This window comes from Hyaena hyaena, unplaced genomic scaffold (genome assembly GCF_003009895.1).
Source record: "Hyaena hyaena isolate Hyena2069 unplaced genomic scaffold, ASM300989v1 scaffold_248, whole genome shotgun sequence".
Taxonomy (NCBI): Eukaryota; Metazoa; Chordata; class Mammalia; order Carnivora; family Hyaenidae; genus Hyaena; species Hyaena hyaena.
The window spans coordinates 1,356,066-1,371,135 of NW_024080881.1; positions in this window are offsets into that span (position 1 = coordinate 1,356,066).

Sequence of the window (15,070 nt, forward strand, 5' to 3'; positions counted from 1 at the left end):
TTTCACATTGTATACAGAACATTCTCAGAATTGGGGTGCCTGGTGGCTCAGTCGGTTAAGCATCTGACCAAGGTCACTATAGTTTTCTCCATTTTTTAAAAAGAGTTTTCACTCTTAAATTTAGGTCTATGATCCATTTTGGGTTAACATTCATGTGAAGTAAGGGTGCGCTTCCCCCTCCTCATTTCTTCATACAGTTATCCAATTGTTTCCACACTATTTATTGAAAAAATTACACTTTCTCCATGGAATCATTTTGGCACCTTTTTGAAAACCAATTGACCAATACATGTCTGGGTGTACTTTTGGACTCTCTATTTTGTGTCTGTTTATCTTTATGCCAGTACCAGAATCTTGATTACGGTGGCATTAGAATAGATCTGACAGTGCAGAGCCTGCTTGGGATTCTCTCTCTCTCTCTAACCTTCCTCCACGCTCTCGCTCTCTCTCAAAATAAATAAACAGTAAAAAAACAAAATCAAAGGAATAGGCCTTGAAATCAGGTGGTGTAAGTCTTCCAACTTTCCTCCTTTTTTAAGAAATTAATTTATTGGGTGCCTGGGTGGCTCGGTCGGTTAAGCGTCTGACTTCAGCTCAGGTCATGATCTCACGGTTTGTGGGTTTGAGCCCTGCATTGAGCTCTGTGATGACAGCTAGCTCAGAGCCTGGAGCCTGCTTCACATTCTGTGTCTCCCTCTCTCTCTGCCCCTACCCGACTCATGCTCTGTCCCTCTCTGTCTCTCAAAAATAAAGAAACATAAAAAACTTTAAAAAAATAATTTATTTATTTTGAGAGAGAAAGACTGTAAGCAGGGGAGGGGCAAGAGAAAGGGAGAGAGAGAATCCCAAGCAGCCTCTGCACTGTCAGCAGAGAGCCTGACTTGGAGCTTGATCCCAAGAATCATGAGATCACGACAGGAATCAAAATCAAGAGTCAGTCACTCAACCAACTGAGCCACTCAGGAGTCCCCACCCGCCTTTTTTCCCTTGGGTACTTTCCATTTCCTTATAGATGTTAGAATCAGCTTGTTAATTTCTATGAAACAGCACTAAATCTATAGATCAGTCTGGGGAACATTGACATCTTAATATCAGGTCTCTTAGTCCATGATCATGGTATGTCTTTACACTTGTTCAGGTTTTCTTTCTTTCTTTCTTTTTTTAATATTTTACTTATTTCTGAGAGAGAGACAGCATGCACAGGGGAGGGTCAGAGAGAGAGAGACACACACACAGAATCTGAAACAGGCTCCAGACTCTGAGCTGGCTGTCAGCACAGAGCCTGACACGGGGCTCGAACCCACAAGCTGTGAGATCATTACCTCAGCCAAAGTCGGACGCTTAACCGACTGAGCCACCCAGGCGCCCCTTGTTCAAGTTTTCTTTAAAATTTTATGTAATATCTTGTAGTTCTGAGTGTACAAATCTTACCCATCTTTTGTCAAATTTATCCCTAAGCATTCAGTATGTTATTGTATTTGTAATGTTAAAAAAATTTTAATTTCTGAGTGTTTGTTGCCAATATATAGAAATATATACTTATTCTTTTTTTTTTTTTTTTTTTTTTTTTTTTTTTTTTTTTTTTTTTTTTTACTTTTTACAGAGAGTATGAGCAGAGAGAGAGGATCTTAAGCAGGCTCCATGCTCATCATGGAGCCAGACACGGGGCTTGATCCCATGATCCCAGAGGCATGACCTGAGCTGAAATCAAAAGTCAGCGCTCAGCCAATTGAGTCACCCAGATGCCCCTAGAAACATAGTTTATTTTTGAATATTGCATCCTATATCCTTGATATACTTGTATTTTATTCTTATAGCTTTTTTGCTGTTGTTGTAAATTCTACATAGATGAGCATGTCGGCAAATCAAGGCAGTTTTACGTTTTCCTTTCCAATCCAGAAGCCTCTGAAATTCTTCCTCCCCCCCCTTCTTTTCTCTTTCTTTCTTCCTTCCCTTCTCGTTCTTCTCCCTCCATTCATTCGTTCATTCATTCATTCCTTCACTCCATCCTTCCTTTCTCTCTTTCTCTCTAGTTCTAGCTAGAACCTCCAGTACAAGTCTAAATAAAAGTGGTGACAGTGGACATCCTTGCTTTTTCCATATTTTAGGAGAAGAACATTCTCTTTCATTTTTAAGGAAAATATTTGCTGCAGGTGCCTTTAATTGAGTTGAGGAAATTCCCTTCTGTTACTATTTTGCTGAGCCTGGCTGGCTCAGTTGGTTAAGCCTCTGACTTCAGCTTAGGTCAGGATCTCACGGTTCATAAGTTCGAGCCCTGTGTTGGGCTCTGTGCTGACAGTTCAGAGCCTGGAGCCTGCTTCGGATTCTGTGTCTCCCTCTCTCTCTGCCCCTGCCCCTCTCATGCTCTCTCTCTATCTCTCAAAAATGAATAAATGTTTAAAAAAATTAAAAAAAACAATTTCGCTGAGAGATTTTATTATGATTATTGGAGTTTGTCAAATGCTTCTTCTACACCTATTGAGATGATCATATTGAACATACATATTTGAGATAGTATCACAAGTCACTTCATAAGGTGTTAATGTAAAGCAGTATCTTAACTGCCTCATTCGCTTACCTACAATAAAAAGACCTTAACAAATTCTGGCTTTTATCATATCCCTCGTGATCAATATAAAATGTTAGCTCAATATCTCAGTTTCATGTTTTGTTTTAATCAGACACCACTATGACTGCTTTAAGCAACTGTGTTTGTCTGGATTTAAGTATATGTTTGGACTTGTTTAGTTCATCATTCCTTCTCACAATTTGAACCATCCTTCTAGGATAATTTCCTCTCCTCTTGAAACACATCCTTTAAAAGGTCTTTGAGGGGCACCTGAGTGGCCCAGTTGGGTAAGTGCCTAACTTCAGCTCAGGTCATAATCTTTTGGTTTGTGAGCTCAAGCCCTGCATCGGGCTCTGTGCTGACAGCTCAGAGCTTGGAGCCTGCTTCAGACTCTGTCTCCCTCTCTGTATGCCCCTTCCTTGCCCATGTTTTCTCTTTGTCTCTCAAAAATAAATTAAAATGTTTAAAAAAAATAAAAGGTTTTTGAACAAATTTACTGCTATTAAACTCTTAATTTTTGATTATCTGCAAATGGGTTCATTGTACCCCCATTCTTTTTTTAAGGTGTTTATTTACTTTTGAGAGAAAGAGAGAACGAGGGGGACGGGAGAGAGGGAGCAGAGAGAGGGAGACTCCAAATCTGAAACAGGCTCCAGGCTCTGAGCTGTCAGCACAGAGCCTGAGTTGGGGCTCAAACTCACAAACCATGAGATTATGACCTAAGCCAAAGTCTAATGCTTAACTGAGTGAGCCACTTAGGTGCCCCTTTACCCTCATTCTTGAAAGATAATTTTGGCAAGCACAAAATACTAACTTGGTTATATTCTCTCAGTACTTTACAGCTATCACTCCCTTGTCTTGTGGCTTCCTTTGTTGAGAAGGTTGCTGTTACTCAAACTTTTATTTCTTTATTAGAAACCTGTCCTTCCTTTCAGGCTGATTTTAAGATTTCTTTGTCTTTGATATTCTGTAGTTTCAGTAGAATCTGTCTAGACATAGATTTCTTTCTACTTAACTTCCTTGGGATAAACTATGTGTATCTGCAGATTGATGTTTCTCATCAGTTGTGAAAATTTTGTATCCAATGCCTCTAAATATATTGACCTTTCTTCTATGCTTTTCATATGCTCTTTCTGGGACTAATTTTCCTAATTAGATAGGCCTCAGAAAAAATATTTGTAACATATATCGAAGAAAGTCCTTATGTCTAGAATATATAAAGAACTCCTACAAATCAGTGATAAAAAGAGAAACAATAAATATTGCCAAAAGAATTTAACAGAAACTTCACAAATGAAGACATACAAATAAATGGTGATAAACACACAAAAAAGTATGCATCAAGAGTCATCAAAAACGCAAATTAAAACTACAATAAGATACCACTTCACATATACTAGAATAAAAAGACTAAAACCTAAAACGATGAAGAGGATGTGAAGCAACTTGAACTCTTGCTGGTGAGAATACAAAATGATCCAACCACATTGAGAATCTATTTGGGACGTGTGAAGTTATATCTACATTCACTCTATGACTAGCAATTTCACTATTATGTATTTTCCAAAAATGAAGTTTTAGAAATGCTTTCACAAAATGTACAAAGGTGTTTCTAGCTTTTTCATTATATGAGAAGGCTAAATGTCTATCAGTAATAATCCTTTGTGAATGGATAAACAAATCGTGTAATAGTCACACAATGGACCACAGTTATCGTACCTCGCACCCTCTACCATGGAAAAGAAGCACAGTGTCTGCTAGACAGTTTTTATATTTAGACAACAGCACATACTACATTTAGGAATTCTATTCTGATCCATTCATTGAATGGCTTGAAGGCTTCCACGTTTAAGTAGAGCCCAGAAAAAGAGAGAGCTCTATGTATGTGCAGGTTAAGGTCCAAGGGTCTTTGCCAATCATGATCTATGAATTGTCAACCCCATCAAGTTCAAAGTTATATATTCATGAATGGACCTGTACAGATCCAAAGGGCAAATGTAAGTTTCATGACCATATGGCCTGATCCCCACTGTGTCTGTTGCAGCAATATCTCTCCATCAGCTCATGCCTATGGCCTCTTAGGGATTCTCTATGACCCGCTAACAGTGAGGAAAGGCTCAGGCTTGGCTCATTGATGGGTCAGTGTGATAAGTTGGAATGAACTAGAAATGGTCTGCTGTTGTTCTACAGACCTAACCAGGGTGAAAAATAGTGGTGAGGCGTGATCCTCCCAGTGGGCAGAGCTTCAAGTAGTAGACCTTCAAGTAAACCCTGGTGTAGTTTGAGAAATTAATGGCCTGAAATAGCAATATGTATGGATTCCTGGGCAGTGATGAACTGGTTCATCAGAGGCCTGGAAGTAGCAAAGTTGAGAGCCCAGAGCCAAGGAGACGTGGGGAAGAAGCATGTGAGTGGCCCTGTGAGAATGGAAAGAAAGTGCATGGGGCGCCTGGGTGGCTTAGTCGGTTAAGCGTCCGACTTTTGCTTAGGTCATAATCTCGCGGTTCGTGGGTTCGAGCCCCGCGTCGGGCTCTGTGCTGACTGCCAGCTCAGAGCCTGGAGCCTGTTTCAGTCTGTGACTCCCTCTCTCTCTGACCCTCCCCTGCTCATGCTGTCTCTCTCTCTCCTAAAAATAAATAAAACATTTTTAAAAAATTAAAAAAAAAAAAGAAAAAGAAAGTGCATGGATCTTTGTATCTGGTGTTACTGCCCACCAGACAGCATCCATCATAGAGAGAGGCTAAACAATATGGTGGACAAGATGACTTTTATCATAGATGTAAGTCAGCTTTTGTTTCAGGTGACTCTAGTGTTTGCATGATTGGTTCATGAGTAGAGTACCAAAGTGGCAGGGATGCAGATTACTGTGGCCCAATAATGTGGGCTCCCTTTCACCACAGCTGGTGGCAAATGAATTACATTGGGTGCTTCTGCAATGGAGTGGCTGTGATTTTGTCCATACTAAGATTGGCATGCATTCTGGATATGGATTTGCCTTCCTTACTTAGGTTTGGGTTAACCCACTGGGCTAGCAACCATGTTCATGGATTGGAAGATTCAGTATGGTTAAGATATCAACTCTCCCCAGATTTATCTATAGACTCCGTGCAATCTCAATAAAAATGCTGGCAGAATCTATTATAGAAAATGACAAATTGATTATAAAATTTTATATGGAAATGTAAACAACCTGTAATAGCAAAACATCTTTGAAAAAGGACAAAGGGGGTGCCCGGGTGGCTCAGTCGGTTAAGCAGCCGACTTTGGCTCAAGTCATGATCTCACAGCTTGTGAGTTCGAGCCCTGCATCAGGCTCTGTGCTGACAGCTCAGAGCCTGGAGCCTGCTTCCAATTCTGGGTCTCCCTCTCTCTCTCTCTCTGTCCCTCCCCTGTTCATGCTCTGTCTCTCAAAAATAAATAAATGTTAAAAATTAAAAAGAAAAAGAAAAAGAAAAAGGATGAAGTTTGAAGAATTACATTACTTGATTTCAAATTTATTTTAAAACTATATATTGGGAAAAAAACTGTATATTGGGCTTTGATTAAAGAAGCATTTATTGAAGTAAAAAAAAAACAGCTATAAACAAGAAAGTGGAATATTAGTGTAAAAATAGACCTATTGATAAATCGAACAAATTAGAGAGACCAGAAAGAGACTTACACATACGCAACACAGAATCAATTGATTTTCAGCAGGGATGTCAAGTGGGGAAACATTAATCTTTTCAAGAAGTGGTGCTGGAATAATGAGGCAAGGGAGGCATGGGGAGGAAAGAATCTTGAACCTTATATCACACCATACGTAATAAATGGTTTCTTGTCTCTGCTGATATTTACTGCTGAGTAAAACACATGATACTTACACGTGTTTGGTGGTGGTTGTTTGAGAAATCATACAACAGTCCTGTAGGCTCAACTTGAGAACTATTTTAGAACTAATTTAGCCTCTCTTGTGTGTTTCGCTCTAACTGGGAGTCTCAAGATCAGCGTTTTATTTTTGTTCTTGTTCTGAGAATTTAAAAGTATTGGCCTAATGTTAATTGCATTTGCTAAATATTTACATATTTTAAAACCAGGGGCGACTGGGTGGCTCAGTCGGTTAAGCATCCCACTTTGGTTCAGGTCATGATTTCACAGTTCGTGGGTTTGAGCCCCACGTTGGGCTGTGTGCTGACAGCTCAGAGCCTGAAGCCTGCTTCGGGATTCTGTGTCTCCCTCTCTCTCTCTCTCTGCCCCTCCCCCGCTCATGCTGTCTCTCTCCGTCTCTCAAAAACAAATAAACATTGAAAAGAAATTAAAATATTTTAAAACTGCAATTTTATTGTCTTATTGATAAAATTACTGTTTCTACAAATGATTAACGTAAAGATTAACACAAAAACTAACAAAGAGTTTAATAAAACAATGTAATATTGTCTATAAAAAATATTGTCTAAATAGTTTTCTTGCAGGGTGCCTGGGTGGCTTAGTTGGTTAAGCGTCCGACTTTCACTTAGGTCATGATCTCGCGGTTCGTGGGTTCGAGCCCCGCGTCGGGCTCTGTGCTGACTGCCAGCTCAGAGCCTGGAGCCTGTTTCAGTCTGTGACTCCCTCTCTCTCTGACCCTCCCCTGCTCACGCTGTCTCTCTCTCTCTGTCTCCTAGAAATAAATAAACATTTAAAAATAAATAAATAAATAGTTTTCTTGCTGGAGCTGGTTGTTGTTGTTTTCGTTTAAGTAGGTTCCATGCCTGACCTGGGGCTTGAACTCGTGACCCTGAGATCAGTAGTTGCATGAGATACGGACTGAACCAGTTGGGCGCTTCTGGAGCTGGTTGTTCTAACTAATAAGGAAGAGCAGGACTAGTCTTTGAACCTCCCAGTTTAAATAGGGGACTTAGTACCAAGTTATCTGTCACTTTTCCTGACACATATGACAAATATCTGCACCAGTTTTGGATTTAATATCCATTTCTTTTTTTTATAGTTTATTTATTTTTGAGACAGAGGATGAGTGGAGGAAGGGAAGAGAGAGAGAGACACGCAGAATCCAAAACAGGCTCCAGGCTCTGAGCCGTCAGCACAGAACTGGACACGGGGCTTGAATCTATGAACCGTGAGATCATGACCTGAGCCGAAGTTGGACGCTCAACTGACTGAGCCACCCAGAAGCCTCAATATCCATTTCTATAACTCTCCTAAAATGACATCCTCCCTGTCCTCCCAGTCGTAATTTGGGAATGTACGAATCAAAACTGTATTAAACTAGAAAAATTTGGATATGGGGCGCCTGGGTGGCTCAGTCGGTTAAGCATCCAACTACGGCTCAGGTCATGATCTCATGGTACGTGGGTTCGAGCCCCGATCAGGCTCTGTGCTGACAGCTAGCTCAGAGCCTGGAGCCTGCTTCAGATTCTGTGTCTCCCTCTTTCTCTGACCCTCCCCTGCTCATGCTGTCTCTCTCTCTCTCTCAGAAATAAATAAAAGTTAAACATTTTTTAAAAAATAAGAAAAGTTTGGATATGTAAAAAAATCACTGCCTTGCACCTTTCTGACTGCCAGCCAGTTGGTTTACTTTGCATGTGACTTGTCTTAGTTCACTGGACCTTGGGCAAGCAGCTCCCCTGGCCCGCTTCCCACGCTGTAACAATAGCTAACACTGAGCACCGGCTATGTGCCAGATGTTGAGCTAAATGTGGTCCATGGGTGATCATTTGATCCTAATACTCACAGCCAGTCTTTGAGGTAGGTATTGTACCATTCTATCTCCACATTACATGTGAAGTAACAGATTCAGAGACATTGGGTAACCTTCCTAAGGTCACACAGCTTCATGGAGAAGCCAAGATTTAGACCCATTTCTATCTGACTTGAGAACTGACATTGTGTTGCAATTACCTACATCAGTGTGATCCTGGAGCCAGGTCCTAGATGCGGTGACTGGAGGGTCCGGTGGGGGCCCCTCAGATCTGCCTTGAAGCCAGCCATCTTCCATAGTTTCTCTCCTCGTCTATCTTCGGCCCCAACATGGTCAGCTCAGGCAAGATGCATTAAGCGGCTCTGGGTTTTCAAGGTCCTTCACGATGTAGGACAGAATTTGCCTCCCTTTGGCTTCCATTAGATGATCAGCCCTTTGCCCTTTGGCCTTATAGAAGACATACAGGTAGTCCCCACCACAGGGAATCCCTTCAGATCTTGACTCATTCATTCACCAGAGATTTACTGTGTATCCACAATGTGCCTTGGTCAGAGCAGTAAATAAGACAAAATCGTAAGCCTGGCAGAACTGACATTTTATTTTATTTTATTTTTTAATATTTTTATTTATTTCTAGGAGAGAGAGAGAGAGAGAGAGAGAGACAGTGTGAGCAGGGAAGGGTCAGAGAGAGAGGGAGACAGACTCCGAAATAGGCTCCAGGCTCTGAGCTGGCAGTCAGCACAGAGCCCGACGCGGGGCTCGAACCCACGAAAAGCGAGATCATGACCTAAGCGAAAGTCGGACGCTTAACCGACTAAGCCACCCAGGTGCCCCAGAACTGACATTTTAAAGGGGAAGATAAACAAGAAGTTTCATGTTGATAGTCACACACACACACACACACCCTTGTAATTTCTCTGGATCATTCCAGCTTTCCAGCTTTTTTTTTTTTTTTAGGTAGCACAAGTTGCTTTTTATTTCGCCATTTAAAAAAAATTTTTTTTAAATGTTTTTATTTATTTCTAGGAGAGAGAGAGACAGTGTGAGCAGGGGAGGGTCAGAGAGAGAGGGAGTCACAGACTGAAACAGGTTCCAGGCTCTGAGCTGGCAGTCAGCACAGAGCCCAACGCGGGGCTCGAACCCACGAAGCGCGAGATCATGACCTAAGCGAAAGTCGGACGCTTAACCGACTAAGCCACCCAGGCGCCCCTTTTTTGCCATTTTTAAAAAATGTTTTATTTATTCCTGAGAAAGAGAGACAGTGTGAGCAGGAGAGGGTCGGAGAGAGAGGGAGACACGGAATCTGAAACAGGCTCCAGGCTCTGAGCTAGCTGTCAACACAGAGCCCGACATGGGGCTCAAACCCATGAACTGAGAGATCATGACTTGAGCCGAAGTCGGATGCTTAACCGACTGAGCCACCCGGGTGCCCCGCCATGTTTTTTTTTAAGTAAAAGTATAAATATCAGGGGCACCTGGGTGGCATCCAACTCTTGATTTTGGCTTAGGTCATGTGCAGTGGAGCCCCGCATGAGGCTCCGTGCTGAGCCTGGAACCTGCCCAAGATTCTCTCCCTCTTTCTCTGCTCCTCCCCGTCATGTTCTCTCTCTCCCTGTCTCTCGGTGTAAGGCCACTGTCTCTCCTTTCTCTTCACATTCCGTTGCTCCTTCTTTTCCTCCAAAAAGATGACCAGGTCTGGCTTGCACACAAGCAGACCCAAGAAGAAGTTTCCATGATTCTCTAGAATCATCCCTGTATAGTTCCTGCTCCTCCCAAGAGAATTCTATGGCCACATCCCTGAATGTCAGCAATCCCTGGCCTCGTTTCTATCTGTGATAATGTGGAAATGTTGGGGTGGGAGCCAACGGCTAAGAAAGAATTCTTGAGACATCTTTGGTGCAAAGAAGTGGTTTTATTAAAGCCTGGGAACAGGACCCATGGGCAGGAAGAGCTGCCAGCTTTCCAGATTTAAGATCCTTTGAAAATGTGGTCTCAGGTAAGGAACTCATACAGAGGGTAGGGCCATGGGCCTGGCTGTGATGCCCCCATGCAAGACGCTCTGGCTTGTTTCAGGGCTTTGGAGGGCCTGTAGGTTCAGGGCAATCCCCAAGCTTTACTCTGTCCAAGTTCCAGGAAAGAGAAAAAGAGAAAGAAAGAAAGAGAAAGAAAGAAAGAAAGAAAGGAAGGAAGGAAGGAAGGAAGGAAGGAAGGAAGGAAGGAAGGAAGGAAGGAAGGAAGGAAGGAGGAAAATCCTGCCTTCCCATTTCCATACACCAAACAAGTAGACAGCAAGACAGGTACAATTCACTGGCCTCCCTACTTCTCCCGAAGTCAAGTCCCCGCTCCCACCCCTGCTGACTATTTCCTTCTCCCGTCCCAAATCCTTCCCTAGCCAGAGCCCGTGGGTACTTCCGACTCTACTCACATCTGCCTTTCTGCAGCCCAAAGCTTCCTTGCCTAGTCCACTGACTCCCACCTGTGTCTCAGCACCGCCCCCCCCCCCCATCTTCTGGTCTCTTCCACCTCCCAAATCTCTCTCCAGTTCAGCCTTGGCCCAAGATCAAGTGTCAGCACTGTTTCCTCAGACTTACACCCTTCCTGTTCGCCTCCCCAGCTCACTCCAACAGATATTTGGAATAAGAGAACATTTGAGATAGTATCACAAGTCAAACACACACATTTCCTTTTATCCCAGAACTCTCTGTAGTCACTGACTCAGGACACAGTGGAACAAAAGAAGTCATGATTCTGGTTTCAGTGTCATAACAATAGATTTGGAAGAACGAATGCCAGATTCGGAGTCTATCAACTTACCATCCCCACCAAGGGGGATCATGAGAGGATGAGGAGCAGAGAAGACAGGGGCAGCAGAGGTTTCAGAAAAGACCCAGGAAGTCGGGGTGTCCCCCTCACACTGTATCCAAGCCCCCACTATCAGCCCCCACCCTGGCTGAGGTGCAGAAATGAAAAGAGAGCCCGAGAGAGTGGGTTGTTGAGAGCCCCATGCCTGTGTCATGTTTCTGGGCTGGAGTCAGGGCCAGGGATGTCCTCAAGGATGATGGCCAGTGGGAGCCTGGAAGGTGATCTGAGGGGCTTCACAGAGTCCCTGGGCATCGAGAGGGATGGGACACAGACGGGTCCCCCCCCGCCCCCAACCAAGAGTTGTATGGTTTTGGCACCAAGCACTGTGGTTTACCTTCTCATCTTGCTAATGATGTCTTCCTAAGAGTGAATTTTTATTTATTTCATCAATTTTTTCTTTTATGGTTTTTCATTGTTTAAATATTTATTTTTGAGAGAGAGAGAGAGGGAGAGACAACGAGCGAGCATGAGCAGGGAGGGGGCAGAGAGAGAGAGAGACAGAATTCAAAGCAGGCTCCAGGCTTTGAGCTGTCAGCACAGACCCCGATGGGGGGCCTGAACTCATGAACCGTGACATCATGACCTGAGCTGAAGTCAGATGCTTAACCAACTGAGCCACCCAGGGCCCCCACTCTTATGTTTCATGCTTGTTACGTCCTATTAACAACTGCCAAAATCACAACAATTTTCTCCTGCATTGCCTTCTGGAAGTTTTATAGTTATAATTTATACTATAATAGTTCTTGGGTTTTTTAACATTACTTTTATGGAGCGCCTGGGTGGCTCAGTTGGTTCAGCACCCTTTGGCTCCGGTTATGATCTCATGGTCCATGAGTTTGAGCCCCACATTGGGTGCTCTGCTGTCAGCACAGAGTGTGTTTTGGATCCTCTGATTCTCTCTTTCTCTCTCTCTCTCTTTGCCCTCCCCAATTTACACTCTCTCTCTCAAAAATAAATAAAACATTAAAAAATAAACATCTTAAATTTTTTTCATGTTTATTTATTTTTTTTAGAAAGGGGGGGTCGCCTGGGGTCTTGGTCAGTTAAGTGGCTGACTTTGGCTCGGGTCATGATCTCACAGTTTGCAAGTTGAAGTCCCTGGTTGGGGTGTGTGCTGACAGCTCAGAGCCTGGAGCCTGCTTTGGATTCTGTGTCTCCCTCTCTCTCTGCCTCTCCCTGACTTGCGTTCTGTCTCTCTCTCTCAAAAATAATAAACAAACATTTAAAAAAGAGAGAGCGAGTGAGCGAGCGCCTGGGGGAGGGGCACAGGGAGAGAGAGAATCCCTAGCAGGCTCTGACCTGTCAATGCAGAGCCCAATGTGGGGCTCGATCTCACTAATCGTACTGTGAGATCATGACTTGAGCCAAAATTAAGAGTTGGATGCTTAACCGACTGAGCCATCCAGGTGCCCCTAATAGTTTTAGTTTTGCACTTAGATCTATGATCCATTTTTAAAATTTTTTTATTTTTTTATTTGAGAGAGAGAGAGAAAGAGAGAGAATGCTCAGAGGAGAGGGGCAGAGTGAGAGAGAGAGAATCCCAAGCAGGTTCCATGTTCATCGTGGAGTCTAACAAGGGGCTCAATCCCATGACCCTGGGATCGTGACCTGAGCCAAAATCAAGAACCAGATGCCCAACCTTCTGAGCCACCCATGAGCCCCAATGATCCATTTTGAATTAGTTTTTGTTTGGGTTAAGAAGTAAGGATCAAATGTCCTTTCTACCCCCTCCCCCACCAAATGGATGTCCAATCATTCCAGCTTCATTTGCTAAAATGCCTGTCCTTTCTTCATTGAATTATTTTGACTCCTTTGTCTCAAATCAATTGAGTGTACGTGTGTGGATCTATTTCTGGACTCTATTCTGCTCCATAGATCTGTTTTGATATATGTTTCAATTCTTATGCTAATATTATAGTGTTATAAGTCCTCTAATTTCATTCTTCTTTTGCAAACATTACATTGGCTATTCTAGGTCCTTTGAATTTCTGCATTTATTTTAGAATCAACTTCTTAATGTCTACCAATAAAGCCTGCTGAGATTTTGATTGAGATTCTTTTATGAATCTGTAAAATGGAATCTCATTCTCAAAATGAAAAGCCTGCTTAGAAATAGGATACATTTTAATCAAATTTCTAGAATATATGATTATTAACGGTGGCCATGGAGCAACCAAACTTAATGTAATCTGAATAACCGTTAAAACTAAATCCTTATTAAAAAGTAAGTGTTGGTGGCAATGTAGAGAAATCAGAACTCTTAGGTATTGATGGTGGGGATGTAAAATGGCACAGGCATTGTGGAAAACAGTTTGGTGAGTCCTGAGACAGTTAAACATAGAACCAGCATAGGATCCAGTGGTTCCACTCCTTTGTAAGTATCCAAAAAAAAAAAAAAAAATTGAAAGCAGGGACCCAAACAGATAGGTGTACACCAATGTTTATTACAGCATTTATTACAGTAGCCAAAAGGCAGAAACAACCCAAATATCCATCATTAGATGAATGGGTAAACAAAATATGGTATATGTACATAATGGAATTTTATTCAGCCATAAAAAGGAAGGAAATTCTAACAGCTGCTACAGCATAGATGAACTTTGAAGACGTTATGCTAATGCTATAAAGCCAGGCACAAAAGGACAAATATCATATGATTCTACTTACATGAAGTACCTAGAACAGGGAAATTCATAGAGAGAGCAAGCAGAACAGAAGTTACCAGGAGTGAGAAAAGGGAAATGGGGAATTATTGTTTGTGGTACAGAGATTATGTTGGGGATGATGAAAAAGATGCATCGTACTGATGGTTATACAACACTGTGGACGCATTTATGCCACTCATTTGTACATTTACAAGTGCTTAAAATGATAAATATTATGCTATGTATATTTTATCAAAATAAAAAAAGTAATCCTTTACTAATAAGGCGCCCTTGGGTGCCTTACTTTAATCCATTTTTTAAAATGTGCCCCATTGGGGCGCCTGGGTGGCTTAGTCGGTTGAACATCCGACTTCGGCTCAGGTCATGATCCCACCACTCGTGGGTTCGAGCCCCGCGTCAGGCTCTATGCTGATAGCACAGAGCCTGGAGCCTGCTTCAGATTCTGTGTCTCCCTCTCTCTCTGCCCCTCCTCCACTCATGCTGTGTTTCTCTCTGTCTCAATAATAAATAAACATTTAAAAAAATAAAATAAAAAATAAAATGTGCCCCGTTATTTGTACTTGGGCTCACAAGGGCAACAACGTGTCTCTTGAAATGACTTAGGAGTCCACCTCTCATTTAATCAGCGAACAAATATTTATTTAGCATCTAGTATTGGTCAAGCACTTTCTAGGTGTTGGATTGTGGTGTGGAGAGGAGAGCAATGAATGAAACAAAGTCCTTGCACTCAGGGAACTAATATTCTACTTGGAAGGCAGCTATGCTCACCACTATACCACCAACGTCTTATATTCTACTTAAAAGATACATGTACAAGATATCAAGTACAGAGGCAATATATCAAGTAGAGATAAATGTAATGAAAAAAGGGATTATCTGCTATCATTTTGTTGAAGACTTTTGTATCTATGTTCATGTGGGATACTTGTCCAGATACTCTTTCCTTATGATAGGTATGGTTTTGGTGTCAGGGTAATGCTGGCCTTATAAAATGAGCTGGTAAGAGTGTCTCTTCTGTTTCTGAAAGAATTCGTGAAGGATTCGTATTACTTCTTCCTCAACTTTGATAGAATTCACCAGTGAGCCAACTGGACCTGGAATTCCCTTTGTGGGAAGGTTTTAATTTATGAACTCAATTTCCTTTTTTAAGTTTGTTTACTTTGATAGAGAGCGCAAGCAGAGGAGGGGCAGAGAGAGAGAGGGAGAGAGAATCTCAAGCAGGCTCTGTGCTGACAGCAGACATGGGGCTCGATCCCAAGAACTGTGAGATCATGACTTGAGCTAAGTTCTAGAGTC